At 38.5% G+C, this 20,727-nt stretch overlaps 1 protein-coding gene and 1 long non-coding RNA gene across 3 annotated transcripts in view; both read left to right on the forward strand.

Moving 5' to 3' along the window:
- LOC101745029 (potassium voltage-gated channel protein Shaker) overlaps positions 1-20,727 on the forward strand; it is a 527,752-nt gene that overhangs the window by 1,891 nt on the left and 505,134 nt on the right. The window lies entirely within an intron of this gene.
- Positions 11,572-19,486, forward strand: LOC110384996 (uncharacterized). Its single transcript, XR_009974144.1, has 2 exons — positions 11,572-12,235; positions 12,776-19,486. It is a non-coding gene; the product is annotated as an uncharacterized LOC110384996 (long non-coding RNA).

A 20,727-nucleotide genomic window follows, 5' to 3' on the forward strand; every position in this document is an offset into this window, starting at 1 on the left:
TCTGAAAAAGGCTCTCTGCCATCTGCCGGGAACGTGTTTATGAGCTTCTTCGGACACATCATGCGGTCTCCTAGACGTGAATTAGAGAAGCTGATAATTTCGGGTCGCATAGAGGGCAAGCACGCCGTGGGCAGAACACCAGCCAGATGGTCAGATGTTGTAAGGGAAGTACTTGGTGGTACTCTGTACCATGCGATCCATGCCACCCATGATCGAACACTGTGGAGGAACATCACATGTGGTCGCGATCCTCAGTAGTGAGGGAACGATATACTAGAAGATTAGCATTATCAAAGTTTTTTCACCGCACTCATAAGATTCTTGTGGCATAGCTATAACAAAATCCTATTTGTAATTGCGTCCATGTTTCAGGATCGGCCAGCCAAAAGTAAATGTTTGAATTATGAAGTACAATAGCCACGTGAATAAATGTTACTAGTAATCTTGGTGACACTTTTTTTATCACAAATACTTACAGCAAGTGAACTCAGTGCATTTCATTTTATATTATATTATTTTAATACGGATTCTTAGAATTAAACGTTCTGTTAAACTTTCAAGCCAATACTATTTGCTCCAGATTCCGATTACGCGAATTATGTACAATATTAGTATCACACGCACACCAATCGTCCGCAATTAGATCAGGGACTTAAGTATTTATCCGAATCAGATCATTTGTCCGCTACGAGACAGATTCTCTTCGAATACTCAAGACTAAAGCTAGGCTATCCGAAAGAGAACCAACATTTAAGAGAATTTTTACTATTGTTCAACTCTCTTTATCATCATCAGAGCATTTTTGATTTACGGAGATTATTTTGAATAAAAAAATACTTTACTAAATTATCTTGTCGAAATAATGATTTTATTGAAATTATAATAACAGTTGACCGGGTGAGACTTGTCTTCGATTATTAATTTTTGATTAAGGCCACTAAGGCAGGTGATTAATTAAAAGGTATTTTATCCCTTAAAGTAAATATATATTCTCGTCTCTACCAAAGTTATTTGGCAAATATAGTCATAATATCAAATAACGTGGATGCTATTAGAATGGATTCATATTTAAATTGATTCCGATTGATTATTTATAAAATTCGAGTAATCATTTATATACCTATGTCGTCTTTTACAAGTCGCACATATACGAGAAAAAAAAGCGTTAGCATTGCTTTAAAACAGCAGTCCGCGATTTATTTCCAATCCTTAAAAGACGACTAGGTAAATAATGAGACGGTAAATTGAAAGGGAAAAATCATTCTCTCTTTGATCGCATCAACAAATTGTAACCAAAATTTTTGGTTCCGATATTTTGTATACGAATGTATGACGTAGTCTAGTAAGTTTTTGATTCTTAATCACTATATTGTAATCATTATTATCATCGTTATAATCAATAAATACCTACATAATCAATTTCACTATTATCAAATTATAATTGCTTAATCATACATTACTATTATCTGAAATAATATCAGCCATAATAAAAATTATGAGTCAATGTAATCCAATCTTCTCATTTATCTTTTTTTTTATCGCCCCCTTATAGGCAGACGCTATGCCGCTGCCTACCGTTATCTCCCATAATATATTCATATATTTTACCACTTTTACACCCCTCTACCACACTCTTCTCGTCTGTTACTGCGGAACATACATACGCAGCAGCGTTCAGAAATAACAGTTCCGTCAAATTGAGAGTTGGACTTCACATCTCAGAGAAACCTAAACAGTAAGAGTCACGTGCAGCTCTGATGTCAATACGGAATCCCTTTCCACATTAGGCAATGGAAATAATTCGTGACCTAGTGTGAAATTTATGATAGAGTCGAAGTCCATGCATCTAATAATTACTTGATACTTACTGATAGTTTTCAGAGCATGTTGATTAATTTTTTTTTGTAGCATTTAAAATATAATGTATTTTAAATTAATTGTCACCCTACATTAAGATTTGGACTTGTTACTGAAACCAGACCGTTCAAACGATCGACCTTTTAGAACTTTCGTTGGATATTGTTTTGGTATGAACAGTACTGTCAATAACACCAACGTTGTCAACATTATTAATATCGCTGACAATATTTATCACAACAAAGAACAAAAACCTTTATTTGTCTTCCTCTCCTTAAAAGGGTTTGTTACAGTGCCGTTGTAAAAAGTCGTAAAAGGCGACTAAGGTAAGGACGTCATGTACAAATCAATCAAAACATACGAATATTCGCGTCAACCGATTGATGGCGTCACGAAACGTGGTGTAGTTACTAAAATGCAACAAGCTCGTGACGAGCAGCTGCGCCATCAGCGTGAGTAACAGCGCCCTGCGATCGCTAACCCGCATGCCCAGCGTGGCGATTATGGGCAAACCTTCCAATTATGGCAAGTCAGAATAATCCATGGCAACCATTTCCCGGTCGCCGTACTGCCCGTGATTACGGCGGTGGTCACGGTGAAAGCACGGCAGGGGGTGCGAAGAATCCCTGGGTTACGGACTACGGCCGCCGAAAACAATTGACCTTGGCGAGGTACAACGGCTTGACGGCACGTTACGGCTTGACGAGCACCTGATACAACTCGAAGAAGAAATTGGGAAGATAAGGTGGCACATTTTGGGGTTATGTGAAATCTGAAGAGAGGAGGAGAATACAGTTACTCTAGAATCGAGTCATCTTATGTACTACCGAGGGGGAGACCAGTTATCCCAAGGTGGCGTAGGGTTCTTGATAAATAAAGTCATTTCAGACAATGTTATGGAAATCTTGAGTGTGTCGAACAGGGAAGTGTATCTCGTAATCAAAATGACTGAGAGGTATAGCCTCATGGTTGTGCAGGCTTACGCTCCGACCTCAACACACCCGAATGATGAAGTGGTGGATATGTTTGAAGATATATTATCAAAAGCTCTTAACAACACCACGAAGACCCCTATAAGTTTGTCATGGGAGATTTTAACGCAAAAATGGGAGTACAAAATTGCAGCGAAACGGTAGTAGCATTCCACGGTTTTGGCATTAAGAATCATAGTGGACAAATGAAATGGACATGACAAAGCCCTGACAACTTCATCATAGCGGATCAAACTGTCACCAGGGAGGTTCTCTGAATATTGACTTCAAGCATGAACGTGTCCGTTTGATGAGGTCCAGACTCCTACCTCACCTACTGCAGACCACAGTGGGATCTGAAATATTTCAGTCAAACTTGGTGAGCCAATTTGCTGCCTTGAAAATGTTAATAACGTTGACAAAACCCTCGAAAATATGGTTAGAATCCTCAGGAAAGAAGGTACAAGATTTTGTGAAATGTGGGGTACCGAGGGAAAAGTTAGGCTTTCGGATGTACCCGGAGTTTTATGAGAGAGTGACATGAACATTCACTTGTCACTTTATAAGAATACCGTGCACTTAAAAAAATTACAAACTGGTACGATACGATCTTCCATGCTCCAATACACGCTCTGTAGAGATCGAGCAAAATCGGGGGTTGAAAGTATTCGTCCAATCTTTGGGGAGGAGCCACTTAACCAAATTGACCACATCCAGAAGAGGAGTCGTTACTTCTAACCCTGAGATTTTGTCCGAGGTTGAAAGTTTTTATAGCCAGCTATACGCTTCGCGTGTTTCTCGTACTGATCCCGAAAATGACGATTCAAGAGCTACTTTGATGCGCCACATTAGCAAAAACTTGCCAGAAAATTGCCTTAGCAAAATTGGGATGGCTCTTGGACACCTTAAGAATGGAAAAGCCCCCGGAGAGGATGAAATCACGACTGAGCTTCTGTAAGCAGGTGACAAAACCCTGTCGAGAAACTTGCTTGCCCCATATCCCTTTGAGTCACATTTACAAGTTGTTTTCAAGAGTCATCACAAATCGTCTCGGAGACTCGATGAGATTCAGCCACTACAGCAGGTTGGATTTCGAGGAGGATACAGCACCATAAACCACACAATACGGCAGATTATACAGAAGACCCATGAGTATAATCAGACCTTGTGCTTAGCTTTCGTTGCCTTTGAGGAAGCTTTGAATTGAAACTTGAATTTATCAAATCTGGTCAGTTCTAGAACCCTTGCAGCGTTGCCAATTAGACTGGCGATATATCCAAGTGATGAATTTACATCGTCGCGACTATAACCGTCCAAATAGAAAACCGGCAGTCTGAACACATCCCTCTGGATCGAGGAGTGAGACAAGACATCCCCAAATTGTTCACAAATGCATTGGAGGACACGTTTAAGATGCTGGACTGGAAAGGACGTGGCATAAACATAAACGGCGAATACATTTCACACTTGAGATTTGCAAATGACGTCGTCATTATGGCCGAAACGTTTCAGGATTTGCAACGAATGCTGAACAGCCTAGCTGACTCTTCTAAGCGCATCTGTCTCCGGATGAAATTGCACAAAACTAAGATCATGTGTAACCAATATGTTCAGTCGGAACCGATTGCCGTATATGGTAGTTCTCTCGAAGTTGTTCAAAAATATATTTACCAGGGGCACACATTACAGTTGAGTACATTACAGTTCGAGAACGAGGCCAGCAGAAGAATACACCTGGGCTGAGCGGCGCTTGGGTACTAACGTCGAGTATTTTCGTCGTCTATTCCACAAAGCTTAAAGACTATTCAATCATGTATTGCTAAGGAGTATCATAGCTATCAATAGAGTTTTTCTGGGAGCGTGGTGCAAGATCGAGACTTTGTTGGAAGTGGAGAATCCTATGATAATTATCTGCGAACAGAGTAAATGGAACTTAGTTCAACATGAAGGCATTTGCACTGCGAAAGTACCCCTTTGTTATGCAATTCCAAGGAGTATCCCTGCATCTTTCTGAGAGTCTGGAGTTATTGGGATCGGTATATCCAGCAGTGTTCAATATAGAAGTGAAGTCTTCAATGGAGCTGTTGAAGATGTCTCCATCATCTCTATTTTCCGATTGCGTTACCCGCTACCAAAGCTGAGTTCGTCCATACGAAGAAAAATAGATAGCTACTTACTACCTGAGAGTAATGCGCTCAACTAGAGCTAGTTTTCAGATACCTTCTTTGCCACGTACTACTCACTACCAATGATATGTCAATTGTATGTGACAAACTTACTCCTATCACGGATTTTTTGTTTGACCTTGTAAGCAAACGGGCATACAGCCCACCTGATGGTGAGTAGTTACTATCGCTCGTGGACGTGAGCAATCCAAGGGGCACAGCCAAGTCGCTGCCTACCGATACCGGTTTTATGAGCGCCATCACATATCTTTCTTCGAGTGACATTTGAAAACAGTCCCAAGCAAGCTGTGACTTAGCTATTGAAGCCCCAGAATTGCTCGTTTCCATTTTCAATGACCTCTTGCCTAAGGGTCAATAAAGCATCTGACCTGAATTTTACTAGCGACATATTTGGCATTATTTTTCTTCATAATCGACGATGGTGACGAAGATGGTGAAGATATTTCGGACGACGACAGCTTTGTATTGCCCCGTCGCCGTGGTCGGACTTTTAACTGAGGGCAGCCACAATACGAGAGTTATCGTGTTGCGCCATTTTTCAAAGTAGCGTTCTAACATTTTATTAAAATACTTACGTACCTATCAGCTCTAGATTCACGTCGTCGTCAAGATCAACATTCCTCACATACCACAGTGCTCCGACGGCTGTCTTACAGAAACGGGATTGTTATTGTTTTGTATGCAGGCCGCGTGAGCGAACACTACACTTGCAAAGGTCATGATGGAACGTATGCTAGTTTTCTAGAGCATCACCTCGTTACGGCCGAAATCAATTATTATGACTATGTTTCAGTTCCTTAAGCTTCATATGTCTCTTGCCGTAGATAGCTATTTCGTCTCGTTGCGCCGTCTCTAAGCTTCGAGGCGAAAACTTTAAGCTTTCATAGCGCTTAGGCTCGTTGATGTCTTCTTTTTCAATACCATTTGTCGTATTACTATTAACTTAAAAATGTTCAGCACATATTATTTAAATGCTTTATTAAGTTGATGTCCCGGTTGTAACATAATTTTGTAAAAAGTCTCAAAAATAATCGTAACCATCATAATTTTACAAAATTATAGAAAATACTCTAACACTGTTAAAATCCAAGCGATAAAAGCTATAATACCTACTGGTATGCTTTATTTCTTAAATAAACCAAGTTTTCACTGTAAATGGTCAGCGGTTGATCAATCGACCTCCGAAAGGAACGTATAGGATATCACTCCTATACGCTTCAGGAGGATAGCGATCACACGTCGTCATCCACGGTGTCTCCAAAGAGTTCGACGTGGAACTCATCGAAAATGACATAAAGTAACAATATTTCCCGGTAACTGGCGTCCATCACATGCGCACCAGGCGGAGAAAATTCCCATATAAGATCGTATGGATTACCCTCGTTCCCACCCCAAAGGGTAAACGTATTGCCTCCGTCCTCAAAATTATAAGCGGTCTCTCCGGGATCGTAGTACAGATCCCCACAAGTGTGGCACTCCTGGATAGGGCCACAACTGTCAGTTTTCTAAGAAATCCGTTCGTAGCTGCCACGCATCTTCCGTTGCGTGAAATGCTTGGGATCACCCCACTGCCCGTTGTATGGACGACATTAAAACCGCAATCGAATCCCTCAGCTGTGTCTTGTGGCAAACACAGGGTCACTCCGCTAACTAACACAGTTACCCCCAAGCCTCGCAGAAAAACTAAAACCACCGCGTCACCCTTCAAACCACCGGCCATAAAACCTCGACGCCCCCAAAGACATCAAAGCCTGCCTTAGTACCAGAGCCGGTGCCAACTGATTCGGCATGGATAAAACCGTGGCCCCTCATAAAAGCTGGCAAGATTCTCACGCCCGCGTGTCACCCGCAACTAGTACACGCATCTTGCATACTGAGGTCTCACATCGAGACCTGATTGTGCCGCATCTCACTGACGGGACATCAGCCGATCCTCATCGCATCCGTGTATTTCCCCCCTGGAAAATCCCTGAGTAGCGACATCGAAGCACTACTCCACATGGTGGACGAAATCATTCTGGCAGGACACCTTAACTGTCACCAAACTAGGTGGAATCGCCCAACAACAAACTTAAATGGTAGGTGACTGGACTCGTTCATTGATGATCCTCGGCCCTACGACTCAATTCCCCTATAATATTGCTTAACATCCGAGCCCCATCGAACTGGCATTAAGCAGTATCGTACTTGTGCGGTCGATCGCTCGATCGTTCGCTCGATCATTCTTTCGATCCAAGCAATGTTAGAGCTCAACTCCGACTTGTCGACATGCAGCTCGGTCGTCCTTACACCTCAGACCAACTCAGAAAGATCATCATGTATTAGCAGTAGCTGAGCACTAGCTTGGCAGAAGCTTCCCTAACAATATCTCTCTTACAGCTTAAATTCCTCACCGTCCTTGTATGACACCGTCACATCCATAGACATCCTGACCAATCAATTGTCCACCGCGATAAGTAATGTGTCTTACCAAATCAACATCGAATACTTTATCCACATATCAGACTGCCCCCGAGCTCAGATATCTCCTAAGAGTTAGGAACGCGTTAATTCGGGCCTCCGATAATGCCCATTGAATCAATCCAAATTCGAATATGTCGCTTACAGTGAGACGTCAAAATAGCTTGTCTAGACGAAACCCGAAATAGAAGATGGGAAAGTTCTTCCTGTCCTCGCACTCTCTCACTAAGCATAATGGCGACTGGCTAGGATCCTCAAACTGGAAACTATTGCCTCTATGCCTCCCCTGGTATGTCCCTCAGGCCAACTCCCGGCTTTCGATGACGATGAAAAGGCAGACTTACTGATTGATGTGATTGTAAGAGCAGTGCACCACCAGTGCTCAAACCTCAATCTACGAATAAACCAAGCTATTCAACAGGGAAGTCGAGCGCAGAGTTTCCCTGCCACCCTCGGACGCGTTATTCCCGTTACCATTAACGAAGTCAAAGAAGAAATCGCGAGCTTACAATAGCTTCCATAACCGCGTTTCAAAAATTTTATCCGCTCAAATAATAATCATGTTAGTCTCCACTTTAAATGTCACTGTGACGAATTGCATCTTTCCCGAGGTGTGGAAAGAAGTATTCGTTATCGGCATACACAAACGTGGAAAATTTAACAGAGAACCCGCAATCTATGGTCCAATTAAGCCCCTCCCAGCGGCTGGTAAACTGTATGAAAGACTGATTCGTAAACGCCTCTAAGACCTCCTCGAACCTCAAAAGGCATCCTCATAGAGTTCATATTCCACACCAAACACTCTTGCATCCAACAAATGCACCGCCTAACGGAGCACACCTTAGTAGGGCTAAGCAGATCCGTCCCCACAGGAGTCCTCTTCTTCAACATCGCGAAGGCTTTCGACAAAGTCTGGTAAAACAGCTTAATTTATAAACTGTATACCATGAGAGTGCCAGATAGTCGAATGCTCATCACACGATACTTCTTGTCGAACCGTTCGCTTGGGTATCAAGTAGACGGAACCCGTTCCCTCCCGCGACACATCTGGGCTAGACTTCCACTAAACTCCGCTCTCTCCCTGCTACTTGTCAGCTTATACATTAACGACAAACCCCGGTAGTCAGTGACCCAGTTAGCCCTCGTCGCCAATGATACGGTTATCTGTTACTCGAGTATGAAGATTTCGTTTATTCATATTTAATAAACTCCAAATCGCAGACAAAAATTTAGGACAGTGGTTCTGGAAGTAGCACATCGACATCAACCCCACGAAAAACACACACGTGCTCTTCAAAACGGGTCGCCTTCCTGACACCACTGCTAATATCATTGCTCAAATTAGGTACGGTAGCTTCATTCCCGCCATTAAAAACTGGGCTGCCCATACCTTGGGCTTCGAAGGCCAAGTACCTACCTCCTTGACACGGCGATGACATTTTGTCCTCATATTAGGTCAGTACACGACCGAGCCGCGTTCCTACTCGGTCAACTCTATCCATAATATACAAGCGAAGTAAATTGCTCTTTCAAAACAAGGTGAGACTCTACAAAACTTGTATACGTTCCTTTATAGCCTATGAAAGTATAGTGTTCGCTCACTCGACCCGCATGCACATAAACTTTCTCCAGGTCATCCAATCCCGGTTCAAGAGGATAGCCGTCGGAACACTGAGGAATGTCTACCTCCACAATGATCTAAATTTATAACTTTTTTTTTATTGCCTTTGTAGGCATACGGGCATACGGCCCATCTTATGGTGAGTGGTTATCGTCGCCCATGGACTTCAGCAATGCCAGGGGCAGAGCCAAGCCGCTGCCTAATGACTGATACGTAAGTATGTTATGGTAGCATCAGAACACTACTTCGATATTCCTCTTATCGAGGCCGCCGCTAATTTACCTATAGACGACCCTAGGCGATGAGGCAACGCAAAACAGCCGTCGCCGGAAAGAGCTCCTGTCAGATCCCTCGGATCAACTCCCGCTTCTTTTAGGTTCTTCAAACACCGGTCACCGTCCTCGTAGAGCTTGTCGATTACGACAAAGAGTTCGACGAGCGAACTAGCCCATAGACACAGCCCACTGAATTTTTCGCCGGATCTTATCAGTGGGTCGCGATTCTGATCCGGTGGTAGATTCAGCCAAGCTAGGGTTAGTGTTATCAATTTTATCAGGTTGAGCCCGTGAACTCACCTGCCGTTCAGCACGTAGTTGGAATAGCCGCTTAGGCTACAAGTCACGTCCTTACGGATCCATCAGATCCAATAACCTTTGCACTAGACGCCTTCAGCTCTAGGAGCAGGCTTAGGGACCTCGGTAACCGTACTCGTCGAACTCGACAAAGAGTTCGCCGTGCAACCTAACCCATGAATCAGCTCGCTGAGTTTCTCGCCGGATCTTCTCAGCGGGTCGCGATTCCGATCCGGTAGTAGATTCATTCGCGAAGCAGCTACTCTTGAGTTGTTAGATCTCCTCCGGAGGCGCTCGGGTATCTGTTAGCAAATCCCACCCCTCCTGGCTGAGCCTTTGCTCGCCCACCTGTCCTGGTGAAACTGGAAAGGCCTCCGGGCCACCAGTAATCCTTCAATCATAAAAAAAAGGCTACAAGTGAAAAGGAAAGAAAAAAAAGATTAATTTCAGAGAGAACGTGCGATAGTAGAGCTATTTGAATGTGGAAATTTGATATAGTCACGCTAATTTGGAGGGTAGATAACTGTGATGGCGATATCTCGGTTTTTTCTTCTCCAGTCATCATTGCTATGAAAAATAAGCTTTATTAAAAATTTACGTGAAATAAAAAAAATGTACTCCACAAACTTTGTCTTTGACCGACGACAGGCGTAGATTATTGTAGTTGTAGGTCCCACGCATAATTTTATTTTTAAAGAGTTTTTAAAGAGTTGTTAAAGTGCGAGTAAAGCCCGTTAACTGTTACTAAATAAACGTAGGGAGCTCTCTTAAGAAATACTCGAGAACAGCGCCACTTAGCGGATAGCAACTTAAGCATAACAAAGCATAGCAAATTTCCAAACCGATTGCGATTCTGTTTTTCTTATATAGGTGGCGCTGTTTTCTTTTACCATTAATGATAATTATGTTTTGTTGAGTTGATTAATAGGTATGTCAATATTAACTAGTGGTCCCGCGGTAGTCGAAATTCAACTATAATTAATTGAAATTATAAGTTTGATTATTATTATCGTGGTTCTATTGTCGAAGACATTTTACTTCACACTTATAATCACAGATTTCGCCGAGACTACTACTTATAAACAAATAATATTAACGATAAACAATATTAATCTACTCTCAATTTGAGTACATCTGTAAGCTCTGTCTTAAGTCTAAGTCTTAAGTAAAAGCACTTAAGTCTGCTTTAAGTCTTTAAAGCAATAACCAAAAGTTTGACAATAAACGAAAAGCATATAGTATGCGAGAGTGTGTGTGTGTGTGTGTCAAATACATGGTAGTGTGTGTCATGTTTCTTTTATTGATTTAATGTATTTTTTAGGAAAAATTATAAAAAATATTAGCATTCTGCACTCCCTCTCTATATTCTCTATAATTGTGGGAAATTTAATACTCCTCCATCCGCGCAATTTTCGTAAAGGGGGGTACAAAGTTTTTGTCACGTATTAATATATAGACATAGGGACGGACGAACAGAAGATTACTATCGAGTGGGTGATGTTGTCTCTTCTCAGATTAGTTATTACTACTATAAGTGCCGTCACGGAATTCAAATTTCATATTATATTTCATTGGAATTTCATGCCTTATAGACACAAAGTACATTTTCAATATTATTATAATGAGTTTTTGTTACGTGGTTTTATTCTAAATATTCAATGTTTTACTTATGTTAAATCAGTTGATACCAGAGAAACTTAATGTTGGATTTTATATTAAATGACCTTATCCAGTGTGCTTAGTGCGAGTTTTTTAACGTTCTCCATAGCGTAGAAGTTACCTCAAATTTGTATGCAGTTAGAACAGCGCTCCTAGTGGCAAACGTAGGCATTTATTACAACTCCATACAAATTAGAGTTAACTTTTACGCTATCGAGTACGTTAAAAAACTCGCACTAAGCACACGGGGGGGGAGTGCAACTACTTGTGGCTGGCACTCACCAAATGAGGCGGTGGAACGGGAGCCTCATTTCTCTGCTAGGGCTTAGGAGTCCTAAGAGAGCCAATAGGGATTTAGGGTCATTTAGTAAAACCGGCTAAGCAAATTTTTATTGCTTATTCAGTAATTGTAGCGCCGATTTTAAAAATCTTGACAACAATAGCAAAAAAACAACTCCAACAAACAGCTCAACTCAATCATAAAAATTCTTTTACAGGTCTCTTTGAACAATGACAATTTTGTGATCTTTAAAAACATTTTCCGAGTTTGTGAGGACTTAGTGTACGAGAAATTTTCGCTTGGCTAGTGAATTACGTGAAAGTTTTAAATACAATGATTCTATACAAAAACTTTATTCAGAAAGTCGTTGGACGTTTTTGTGTGAACTTAAGTAGTGTATGAAAAAACTTGAACATAAACAGTTAAGATTATGGAAAGAAACTTTTACTAATATCCTGTTTATTCATCACAAATTGGAATGAGAAATAACTAAAATGCTTCTGTTTGATTTCAAAGATTTTTGTCTTATATTTGGCTTTAGAAGGAAAGCGCTAGTTGAAATTGTTGTAGCATATGTAATAGAGTACGTGAGACTTCTTCTAATACCTGTTCTGATAAGATCGACAGAGGTATGAATAATAAGATGAAACTTTTTTTTTATTTTTTTTTTATTGCTTAGATGGGTGGACGAGCTCACAGCCCACCTGGTGTTAAGTGGTTACTGGAGCCCATAGACATCTACAACGTAAATGCGCCACCCATCTTGAGATATAAGTTCCAAGGGTCTCAGTATAGTTACAACGGCTGCCCCACCCTTCAAACCGAAACGCATTACTGCTTCACGGCAGAAATAGGCAGGGTGGTGGCACCTATCCGCGCGGACTCACAAGAGGTCCTACCACCAGTAATTACGCAAATTACAATTTTGCGGGTTTGATTTTTAATCGAAATAATAAATAACCTTAAATCGAAATAATAGCGGAAAATTAGCTAAATATACCAATCAAATGCACAAAGGGTGCTTCTTGCGGCTACGCATTATTATCGCAAGCACTCTCCTGACGACAGCCACGAGAACGTGCGTTTCATTTTAGCTCCAGAGAACTCTCTTAATAACTAAATTCACTTGCTCACTGACATTTGTATGTATTAGATTAATATTTTTTCAGGATTGAACATTGGAGTGAATATTAAATCAGCAGTGTTTAAACGATAAGTGATTAATTACACTGCGCAATACTTATTAATTTGTGAACACAGATAACAAAGCAGTAACAGTTTATATAGTGTACTAAAAGTGTAAAAGATCTGTTTTACAATTTGTCTTAGACTGTTTCGTGATTATGTGTTAGCCTCGGTACATTTTCTTCGGCTTAATGTGAACTTTTTAATGGACTATGATTGATTGTACAGCTTTAATTAAACTTCAAAATAACAAGTATGAGACAATGAAATCTCTCAATGGAGTAGTATACAAACAGTTTTAATATAAATGGAATGACTGTGCCATTCTGCAGTGTTTATGCAATGGGCTTTCTTACAATACATCACCAAAAGACAGTATCTTTAATAAAAATTATGTTGATTGTTATGATTTTCTCAGTATATTTCATGCTGACTAATTGGCATAATGCAGTCCTAGACTTCTTTGCGGCTTCATTCAATCAATCATCAGTGACTATCTGATTGCACAGTCTCAATCGTATTATGGACTAACACCAAAATTGTGATCTCTCTCAGGATTATTCATTTGTACTGGACTAAGAACTTTTCACTATAGTACATTGAAGTGCATCTTAGACTCGCAGTGCTAAAACTATACGTGACTAATTATACTTCGTAATATTAATTTGTGGACATAAAAAACAAAGTGGTATTTTATACAGAGTGTTAAAAGTGAAAAAGAACGAATTTGAAATTTTTCTATAACTATTTAATGCTGACTAGTTGTCATAATGAAGACCAAACTTCTTTGCGACTTTATTCAGTCATCAGTGACTATCTGATTGCCCAGTCTCAATCGTATTATTGAGTAACACCAAAATTGTGATCTCTCTCAGGATTATTCATTTGTACTGGACTAAGAATTTTTCACTATAGTACATTGAAGTGCATCCTAGACTTACAGTGCTAAAACTATACGTGACTAATTATACTTCGTAATATTAATTTGTGGACATAAAAAACAAAGTGGTATAATAATATACAGAGTGTTAAAAGTGAAAAAGAACTAATTTGAAATTTTTCTATGACTATTTAATGCTGACTAGCTGTCATAATGAAGTCAAAACTTCTTTGCGACTTTATTCAGTCATCAGTGACTATCTGATTGCACAGTCTCAATCGTATTATGGACTAGCATAAAAAATGTGATCTGATCTCTCTCAGGATAACAGCTTAAGCTATATTCATTTGTACTGGACTAAGTACTTTTCACTATAGTACATTGAAGTGCATCTTAGACTTACAGTGCTAAAACTATACGTGACTAATTATACTTCGTAATATTAATTTGTGGACATAGAAGACAAAGTGGTATTTTATACAGAGTGTTAAAAGTGTAAAAGAACTAATTTGAAATTTTTCTATGACTATTTAATGCTGACTAGCTGTCATAATGAAGTCAAAACTTCTTTGCGACTTTATTCAGTCATCAGTGACTATCTGATTGCACAGTCTCAATCGTATTATGGACTAGCATAAAAAATGTGATCTGATCTCTCTCAGGATAACAGCTTAAGCTATATTCATTTGTACTGGACTAAGTACTTTTCACTATAGTACATTGAAGTGCATCTTAGACTTACAGTGCTAAAACTATACGTGACTAATTATACTTCGTAATATTAATTTGTGGACATAAAAAACAAAGTGGTATAATAATATACAGAGTGTTAAAAGTGAAAAAGAACTAATTTGAAATTTTTCTATGACTATTTAATGCTGACTAGTTGTCATAATGAAGACCGAACTTCTTTGCGACTTTATTCAGTCATCAGTGACTATCTGATTGCACAGTCTCAATCGTATTATGGACTAACATAAAAAATGTGATCTCTCTCAGGATAAAAGTTTAAGCTATATTCATTTGTACTGGACTAAGAACTTTTCACTATCGTACATTGAAGTGCATCTTAGACTTACAGTGCTAAAACTATACGTGACTAATTATACTTCGTAATATTAATTTGTGGACATAAAAAACAAAGTGGTATAATAATATACAGAGTGTTAAAAGTGAAAAAGAACTAATTTGAATTTTTTCTGGTACTATTTCATGCTGACTAGCTGTCATAATGAAGTCGAAACTTCTTTGCGACTTTATTCAGTCATCAGTGACTTTCTGATTGCACAGTCTCAATCGTATTATGGACTAACATCAAAAATGTGATCTCTCTCAGGATAAAAGTTTAAGCTATATTCATTTGTACTGGACTAAGAACTTTTCACTATCGTACATTGTAGTGCATCTTAGACTTATTGTGCTAAAACTATACGTGACTAATTATACTTCGTAATATTAATTTGTGGACATAGAAAACAAAGTGGTATAATAATATACAGAGTGTTAAAAGTGAAAAAGAACTAATTTGAATTTTTTCTATGACTATTTAATGCTGACTAGTTGTCATAATGAAGACCAAACTTCTTTGCGAATTTATTCAGTCATCAGTGACTATTTGATTGCACAGTCTCAATCATATTATGGACTAACACCAAAATTGTAATCTCTCTCAGGATTACAGTTTAAGCTATATTCATTTCTACTGGACTAAGAACTTTTCACTATTGTATATTGTAGTGCATCTTAGAATTACAGTGCTAATAAAACTATACGTGACTAATTATACTTCGTAATATTAATTTGTGAACATAGAAAACAAAGTGGTATAACAATATACAGAGTGTTAAAAGTGAAAAGGAACTAATTAGAAATTTTTCTATGACTATTTAATGCTGACTAATTGTCTTAATGAATTAGCTTAAGCTATTATATACTCATCTTTAATGGACTAAGAACTTTTCACTATCGCACATTGTAGTGCATCTTAGACTCGCAGTGCTAAAACTATAAGTGACCAATTATGCTTCATAATATGAATTTGTGGACACAGAAAACAAAGCGGTATAATAATATACAGAGTGCTAAAAGTGAAAAAAGAACTAATTTACATTTGTTCGAAGCCTACTTACTGGAAGTCTAAAAGAATAACGAATTAGTGATATATATTTGAGCCAGTATCTGAATCTAAATGGATTGGAAAAAAGCTTGTCTCTACGCCTATCTAGCCTTGTGAAAAATAATTACATCTCTAGACTACTGATGATAACTACTTTGGACTGTTCGAGCTATACTGCTGATTTTCTATCATCGTTTCATCACGTAAGGAGTGAACTGCTGCGTGAATATGGACCAGACTACGAAGGTAGCGCAGTTAATCATCAGCATCTGACTTTTGCGTTCCGTTGCTTCCCCCTGGGAGATGGCGGGCTCGCAGAAGCCAAGCATTGACTTCCAGGATGCGTCGCTGCCGAGCATCGTAGCCACAATAGTTGATAACGACCTGAACCGTGACCGCTAGCGCGGTGTTCTCCTCCTCGGCAGGTACCAGCCGAAACAATCGTGACAATGAGCACCGGTGTCAGACGGAAGGTAAGCCACCTCGACGGTCCCTGCCCCATAGGACGGGCTCGCTAAGCGGCGAAATCACATCTCAAGAACGGATCGCCGAGATCGGTGCCTCCACGCTCAAATTAGTCATTCGCCAGGACGCCGATTACCTCTAGAGCAGAGAAAGCTATGCCGCGCGTAATGCACGGGAAGCGCCCCCGTCTCCAGGCCCCAGTGTCGCAGCCCGGCGACAAAAAACATCGTTCTGGATTCGAACGGTCGAGTCAGATAAATTCAATTGCAGTTTTACTCCGATTTTGATATTCGAAGTCACACAACGCTAAATAATTATAATGGGGGAATAGTTATACTTTCCTGAGTTTTTAATGTCCTTCTTAATAAATTTAAACAGGTGTTTGAAAATGTCTTATTTATATAATATGTTACAAAAACTATGTGATTTTTTAATGTTTTTTTTTCATTACGAAGTCGTATAAGATTGTATCTAGTCTAAACCTAGCAGCTCTCACAAGTATCCTTGATATTTTCATAAATGCCAGGAAACTGTAACTTACCTAAAAATATTTTTTTAATACAGCGTCATCTCTTGGTGAAAGCCTCAAGTGGTTGAGAGACGCTTCTTACTAAGGCCTTCTTACTAAATTGTTTTATTCGATTTCGCTAGATGGTAGTACTTATCAAAAATAGACAGCTAACCGTATTAATAATAATTATCATATTCGTTTTCTTAATATTCTGTATTAATATTAATATAGATTTATTTTAGTTTAGAACATTTTTAGTTGTTTTCAATGCGAGTACCAAAAAAAATATTATGATAACTACAGGCGTACAATTAAATGGGATTAATGCATACAAACATTTTATGTGGTACTGTTGGTATATTAGTAACAGTTGCAAGGCATTCTTGACCATCAGGTGAATCGTAAATTCTTTCGCCTTCCCATCTACTCTCCTAGGAATAAAGCAAACATTTACATATCATTATTACATATAAGCAGGAATATGTAGGAAAAGGTTTTTAGTGAACGAAGCCGCTAATTATAGGGGATGTTATACATAACATGAAAATTGATTTTCGTGTTCAGGACGAAACACTGCTAAAACATTAGAGGGCTAAGCTCGATTATAATATATTTTTTGAAACTCAATCATTTCAATTATTGATGCGACTGTTATTGCGATATTTTATTATATGAAACAACTGATCTTAATTTTATAAGATTTGAAACCTTAGAGAGAGATTCAAAAAAAAGCAAAATGTTCATCATCTAAAGATTAAGATGGCCTATTTATTCGTATTGAACTATGACGGTATGTCTATTATCAAGTCATACAGGCAGGTATTAATTTTAATATAGTAAAAGCTCTTCATACGCGGGGTATATGCTCCGTAAATATACCGCGAATACAGAAACCCTGAATATGGAAAAGCGCGCTTACAAAGGATATTCAGTTGGATACTTACATATTAGAATCCTTTTATCAATGTGTATATACCGTAGTATCGATTAGATCTGCAAATGAAGAAATCTTTAGCTGCGAATATAGGAATTGGGTAGCATTTTTTAATCCGTGTATAGTGAAAACGCGAATGAAGGAAGTGCGAATAAGGAGTTTTTAGTATAATGAAATACGTGCTTGATATACAAGTTCACGAATGACTTTCAGGATGTCGGAGAAATCACTAATTAATTGTGCATTCACATACTTAAAGTTAAACATATAACTGTATACATATATAGATTTAGGACAACATTTTACTCTCGTGTTTCATAAGTATTCATAAATATGCTTAAGTATTCCGTGATTTTATTATAAAACATTCGAAATATAATATGTAACTCTAATAACTCATAATTATTATAATTCATGTAAAATGTACTAAAACAATTCATACAGCTTCGATTAATTAAATTTCTAAATGTTTTTAAGCTATATATTGTTTTTTTTTCCTAGTCGCTCACATTGTATTATGCCTTTACCGTAGTATATTAAGATAATAGTAGTAAGTAAAGGTACTGTAGTATATTTATCGAAATTGACTAGCTGTAAGATGCTAGGTTATAAATGTGGGGGGTTAAAGGAGGGGGGCTCACGTAGGTTGTGGATGGAGCTCACTGGAGTAGTCGATGGCGGAGACTCTTCCTCGGCTAAAATTTCGATCAATTTCACTTTCAAAAACGATTTTTAAGGAACGAATAAAGTAAGAAAAAAAACACGTGTGGCACTCAAGGACTGCCGCGGTAAAGCTATTGCATAGCATTTTTTATCAACTTATGCAATTATAATTAGACAATGATAATTTAATATTAAAACAATAAAAAATAAGACCACGCTATATTTATAAACATTAACAAGAGCAAAACATTAACTATCCCTTTCACACTCATAAGCTAGACCGCGCGAGAGAGAGATGGGCAGACTTTTCATGATCCGCATGCAGTGCGACGTCACGCCGCGAGCATATTCACAAACACTACACAAACGCAACGTGTGAATGTGTTGATCGCGAGCTACATGGTAGGCGGAGCGGGTGGTGTTAGGTTTTATTTTCGTTACGGAATTTCTTGATTCGGTCGCCGCGCTCAAAGCCCGCCATAAAAGCTATGCAATAGCTTAAAAACGTAAACTAAACTAAATTTGAGAATGGAAGCACTCGTGAAAAGGAAAATACATATCAGCATTATTTTAGAATTACTACTATTGATCGAAAATTTGGTTGAGCCCTATCCCCCACAAACTCATCAAAGAGGCTGTTAGTAATATAAGGTTTATAATAAATGCGAACAAAAGTTTGTTGTGTATAAATCACCTTTATATAATAAACATAAATATTATTGAGAATTATTAACTTCAATACGGATTGCACCTCGTCGGAGTTTGTGGAGGATTTTTGTAGTAGTACTAGCTGTACCCGTCCGCTGGGCATTTAAAATTAACATTATTATTTCTCACCCCCACAAAGATTCTCATCATTAACGCCCCCGCAACTATATTTATATATTAGTATAGATACGATACAATTTTGGCTCATTAACAATAACATTATTTTATGTGCAGGTAATTTACAAAATTTCAGTAACTTGTCTCCTAACATTGAAGCGAAACCAGCAGAGTACCAATTCGACCCGTTTGAAGAGCTGTCTCTGTTCTTGAATCTGTAAATAAACACTTCGATGCAATGAATCTTCGACTTTAGGAGAGCATTGTATAGTTTTTTTTTAATATTAAATTATTAAAAGCATTTTTCTTATTATTTCTCCTTAACGATAGGAATATACTGAATAAAATTATTGTTTGATCTGTAGTTTTTTTAATTTCATTTCCTAATATTCTACATTAAATGTTTTATAGTTATTTGTATGTATGTTCGATTGCTCTTACTTTGTGTGCACGCTTGTCGGATTTCTTTGAACTTTGATGCAGTTGAATGATTCTGGTAAAGTATTAGCGACGATAGGTGACGCAAGAATTGAACTAAGTAATGGACTTTTTAAATATTATTTATATAAGATTGTGATAGCATTATTTACATTTGATTTCAGACATTATGGATAACTTTCCTATGATACAGAGTTTCTTAAGAGAAGAAAATTACATTAATGACCACATTTGCGCATTTTTACGAGAACTCTACAAGCTTGTTTTTAACATAGATCTTACGAAAAGCTAAGGTTGGTTCATTTAGGAAAGATCTGCTTGAGATATTTACTTATTTACTTCGTTCTTATTGCTTCTTTATTTTAATAGTTCATTTATTTATTTTAGGCTTTGAAATTTTTGAAGAATTTTCTTTTTTGTTGGATGTTGGTGACGCCATAAGTGACAAGCGCAATGATCCCGTACCAAAAGTATAGAACACAGATATATAAAACAATAACGTAAAAAAATGAAATAAAAAATTGTATTTATCACTATTTGCACGGAGCAAATTTAGTGCTTAAGCGGTTTATGTGACGTTATGTTTAATCAGTGTTCGTGTAATTGAATTTTGAGCTTTAATTTGTAACAGTAAGGTCTGTAATGGAGGGGGGTGCAATAATAGAGGTTGGCACTCACTGAAACGGTCGCAGGTCGGAGATCGTTTCTCAGCCGAGGCCGCGACCTCGAGCCTCAGCTGAACCGTTCTTTTCAATTGCTTTAGGTGACTGGAAGAACTTAACTATCCCGTATCGTATTATTGACAGAAATTACACATTTAAGCAGTCACCTTGAAGTCATCCTGGCCTAAAGGATAAGACGTCCGGTGCATTCGTATTCTAGCGATCCACCGGTGTTCGAATCCCGAAGGCGAGTACCAATTTTTCTAATGAAATACGTACTTAAGAAATCTTCACGATTGACTTCCACGGTGAAAGGAATAACATCGTGTAATAAAGATCAAACCCGCAAAATTATAATTTGTGTAATCACTGGTGCCCATAGACATCTACAACGTAAATGCGCCACCCACCTTGAGATATAAGTTCTAAGGTCTTTAGTATA

Source organism: Bombyx mori, chromosome 1, assembly GCF_030269925.1.
Source record: "Bombyx mori chromosome 1, ASM3026992v2".
NCBI classification, from domain to species: domain Eukaryota; kingdom Metazoa; phylum Arthropoda; class Insecta; order Lepidoptera; family Bombycidae; genus Bombyx; species Bombyx mori.